This window comes from Monodon monoceros, unplaced genomic scaffold, assembly GCF_005190385.1.
Source record: "Monodon monoceros isolate NGI ecotype Baffin Bay Population unplaced genomic scaffold, NGI_Narwhal_1 Super_Scaffold_22, whole genome shotgun sequence".
Taxonomy (NCBI): Eukaryota; Metazoa; Chordata; class Mammalia; order Artiodactyla; family Monodontidae; genus Monodon; species Monodon monoceros.
This window is the reverse complement of record NW_021703779.1, coordinates 52401652-52406588: the sequence shown is the minus strand read 5'-3', so window position 1 is coordinate 52406588 and position 4937 is coordinate 52401652. Positions and strand designations below refer to the sequence as shown.

The 4937-nt window shown below is 34.3% G+C and overlaps 1 pseudogene; it reads left to right on the top strand.

The window, feature by feature from the left end:
• The first annotated feature begins 2369 nt into the window (after window positions 1-2369).
• Window positions 2370-2766, top strand: LOC114905804 (annotated as a pseudogene).
• The last annotated feature ends 2171 nt before the right edge of the window (window positions 2767-4937 follow it).

The following is a 4937-nucleotide window of genomic DNA, read 5'->3' as shown; positions in this document are numbered from 1 at the left end:
TTAACAAGTATAAAAATATATTTTCTTTAATGAAAACAAAAGAATATCACAGAAAGAGTTGTATACTTAATTTATTCTGAAGGAGAATAAATAAACTGTGACTTTGAGTTCACAATGAACATATTGTAATGAATAAGAATGTGTATACTAATCAATACTAAAGTAGGAAACAGAGGAAAAATTTGTATGATTCCAAAATTAAGAATTTTTCTAGAAAAAAAGTTGGAAAATTATCACAGATGCATTCTAAACTAGTCATTCAGAAAAATCTTTGAAGGGCAAGAGGTGGGACTGAATCAAATCACAAAATTCTACCTGGTGCCAGAAACTTTCTACATGGTATTTATTAAAGTCTTAATTTTGACAAACAGCCACAAAATGTAAGCAAACAGCCTTTTTAAGTTAACGTGTCCTAGGTTATTTTCCATAATGTTTACTCAAGTTACTTTCTTTCCCTAATTAACTCAGAGACTCATTTTATTTAACATTTGATATCATTTATATCTCATGAAATTCAAGTTCGCCTTTATTAAAAATGCTGTGACATACATACATATGTATGTCATATGTGTTCATCCAAGACAGGGAAAGGCGATTCTTATTAACACATTGCTATTCTTAGTAATTAACTCCAAAAAAAGCTTAAGTTTTGGATAGAGATTCTTCTTTATCCTCAACTATCAAATGATGCAAAGAAGATGAAACTAAATTAATTAAATGTACACCCTAAATGTGTTCAGAATACAGTGGGAAGTGCTGATTAAATCTGGTGAAGTGCCATGCATTTAAATGTGGCTCATGAAGAAAAAAAGAAAAAGGAGATCAACTTGAAGTTTCCAATGATATAAGGGGCAAAACAGAAAAGAATTAACTGGAGAGTGATGGGGCTCAGGAAGTGCTATCCCAAAATATGGCACCTTGCCATATTGAATATTTTAAGCTGAAAAAGTTTGATAAAGTGGCAGAAGCAGGAAGTCACTCTGACTCCCCCCACTTCTCTGAAACAGGACATAAAACCCTCATGTGAGGGATGCCCTCCCTACACTACAAGGAAAGGAACATCCATAGCTCCAAAGACAAAGGGACACCAAGAACAGCTTTGCCAAGACTCTCCCAGTTTACTACAATTACATCATACTCATTAACCTATAATATTCCTCCTTGACTGTGTATTCTTCATCAAACATAGCATAAAATATGCATGTCTAAATGTTTCTTTTGGTCCTCATTTCCTTATGAAGTCTCCAGTCTCATGTGAAACTTACACTGAATAAATTTGTAGGCATTTTACCTGTTAATCTATATTTGTCAGTTTAATTGTCAAACCCAGCCAGGGACCCTAATAGGGTTGAGGAAAATCTTCTCCTCCCTTAGAGTTTCTGGTGACTATTAAGGGACTCCATCATTTGGAGACACCTTGCTTGGTCCAGAAGCTGAAGTCAGAGATCTTGGACCTCTGGCAACAGCTGTCAGTAGGTAAGAATTCTTTCGATGTCAGTCTTTCATATCTCTGCCTGTGGGGACCCATTGAGCAAGTGTGGTAAAAGTCTTTTCTTTCCCAAATACAGATTAGCAAAAAAAATTGTGAGAATTAGTTCTTTAATTTGTAACTCCTGTGAATTTGGTTTGCGGGGTACCCATTGATTATTTTCCTCCTGGGAACAGCTATTGCTTTCCTATTTATCTCTCATTTTGTGCTCTGAGGACTCAACTTGGCTTTCCACGTGTTGGGACATGCAAGTATTGGTTCTTGCATGTGCAGGTGGCTAACTGTCAGATTCAAGGCCCCAAGAATGTGGCTGGACAAAAATGTGTGTTGCACCCTATTTGCAACTAAAGTCCTACTGACAATTGCCAGCTCTTAGGGAGTTAAGTCTTTCTTTCTTTTGGCTATCTTGGGAGTGGGTCTGGATCTTGGGAAGCCTTCACATTTGCACCCTCTTTGGGAACAACTTTTGCATCCATGATTAGTTATTGGTTTTGGTTTTGAGTCACCTGATAGGTAAAACTTTAGTTTAAATACTTGAAAGGATTTTTGAAAGGAGCTCTAGGTCTGATGTTGGCCAGATTGGAGGCTGATATTCAGAGCCTGATAGAAATACATTTTTAAAGTTATTCCTCCCAAGCTAAAATAGAGCTATGTACTTAGAGGGAAAAGAAAACATTGTGAAGCCTTTGTGGGAGGATTTATTAAATCATTCCAAAGACACACAACTCTAAATCTAAAACACAGGAGTCTTTTAACCATCTTAGCTTGATCTTTTCTCCCTGATATAAAGATAATATAGCTGGATGAATGGGTCAGCCCCTTGATATCATTCAGGCTGTGAGTCAGTTATTTGAGGAATTAAAAAACAACTGTCCTGAGCATGCTGTGGCCGCGTCAGTCCGGTGCGACCTGCACCTGCCTGGCCAGTCACCCTGCCCGCGCCCGAGTCACGGCCATAGCAGCCTCCCTTCTGCTGCGGCAAGGAGGAGCAGACTGTGCTCCTAGAAGCAGGAGTGTTTCGAGGACTTGTTTCTACAGTTTATCTCTCTGCAGAATCAGGAAAGAATGAAAAGGGACTGCCACCGAATCCCAAGAAGCAAAGTCCACCAAAGAAGTCCACGCCAGCGGCCACCCCAGCTGAGCTGTTTGACAACACCACCTACAAGAATCTCCAGCATCATGATTACAGCACGTACACATTCTTGGACCTAAACCTGGAGCTTTCGAAGTTCAGGATGCTTCAGCCCTCTTCAGGAGGAGAGTCACCTCGCCACTGAGAGCTCAGCTTAAATCTTAACCTTCGGTGTCTTTCTGCATCCTCGGCAAAAATAAAATCCACTCAGCAGTCATGAAAAAAAACCCAAAAAAACAAAATACAACTATCCTTTTCTTACAAATGTTTACAAAACCTGAAAAGCAGTTCTAGAAGAAATTCAAAGTCCACCTGATGCTAATCAATCCCCAAACTTCCTCTACTCACCTAAAAATGCTTGCAGATATTGTAAAAGATCAAGACATTGGAAACATAATTAATTTTCCTGCACTTAAGAAAAAGAAAGAACATTTGAATAATAATTACCTTAGACCTCTGATAATAGACAAATAAGCCCCCAAACTCCTTTCTGGAGAAAACTTACATCCTTTCTCTGTGCCTTTGAGATGTAAAATTTCTACCATGTCTTCTCTAGGCCCTGAAAGCCATCTCTCTCTCTCTCTTTTTTTAATTTGATAGATATATATTTTTTTATTTAGTTAGTTATAAAACATCTTTATTGGAGTATAATTGCTTTACAATGTTGTGTTCATTTCTGCTGAAATACAAACTTCAGGGAGATGATTCTCATCAGAAGGAAAAAAGAAAACAAAAGGCTATTTGGAAACTAAACACATGAAAAATCTTAAAAGTCTCCACAAATATTGGTAAATAGTTACCTATTTACCATTTGTGTCAGAAACAATTTGAATAAAAATATAAAGAGGAAATAAACTAATGAGTTTTATGTTAATATATCTGACACACAGCTAAAATTATAACAAGACCTCTGTTTATGTCTGCATGTTTATCTGTCTTATATGTATGCATAAAATCCTTTAAAAAAGTTCTACTAAAATCGGCTTAGATATAAATTAGGTATTTTTAAAACTCTCAGAAATATATAAACTAACCCCAAATTTTTAAGTTCACATAATCTGGGATAATCTTTGGTAAATAGAGGTAGTTTTTAAATTGTTGGGGTGAAAAAGGCATGCCTTTAAGTTCTCAGCATTAAATATAATACAAACATACAATTTTCGTCTACCTAGGTTGACTAGTCAAACGAGCTTATGCTATTTCTATTAAATGTTTAAGATCTTAAAACTATAAAGCCAACTTATAAATTGCTTGATGCATGTCAAGGGTGACAGTAAAGAGAAAGATACAGTGAGAGAGTGAGAAGAACCATATGTTTAACATTTTAGGTTCTTTTCTTCTGTACATTTTTGATACTGCCTGATTTGTCAACAAGAAAAATAAGATAATAGCTAGTTTTGTTTAATGTCACATGAAATTTTCATGAACAATTCAGGCATAATTAAGAACAAATGAATTAAATAAATGTAATTTATAAATGAACTTTTAAACAATAATTATGCTTTATGATATATCTACTTAAAAATAGTTTCAAAAATATGTTAATAACTTGAAACCTTAAAACTATACTAACATAAATTAAATGATGGATATTCATTGAATATCTAGAACATTTCAAATCGAGATAAAATATTGAAACATCAACTGATGAACATAAGCTTATCTAATTTGACATCTTGTTTTATATGGTATAGAAAAAATATACATGAGTGCGTTAATAAACATGAGAAAATGTACTATGAAAAGACATATGCCATTAGAAATTATAAAATGATATATTCGTATATTTGCTACAGGATGATAGTACGTGGCAGGCAATTCAAAATTCCTAGTTTCCTCTGTAAAAGAAAGATTAGTAATGGATAAAATTCTAATCAATGTATGTAAATAAAACCATTAGGAATGATAGAGTAAACTTTTTAAAAACTCTATATTCAATGAAAGTAAGATGTTTTTGAATAAGAAATCTATAAAAGACATGTTTCTGTTAAGGGAAAAAGAGTAATTCTGTCCTAAAGTAGAATCAGTGGTTGGTCCCGAATGAGAAAGAGAAAAAGAGTAGGACAAAAACTGAACGGATATTATAAATAAAAGTTGTAGAAGGAATCTTGGAAAATTAATCTTCATCTTGTGTGTTCAAAGCTGGCTAAGATTGGATGGACACATTTATAATTTTTTTAATATTAGCCTTAGTATTAATAGTACACTGATAAAGAAAAAGAACAATTATATGATTTTTCTCTCCATTAAAATGATAGTTTTTTCAGATTACTGATCGGCTCTTAATAAGAAATTGTAAAGAAAAAAAATTTTTTC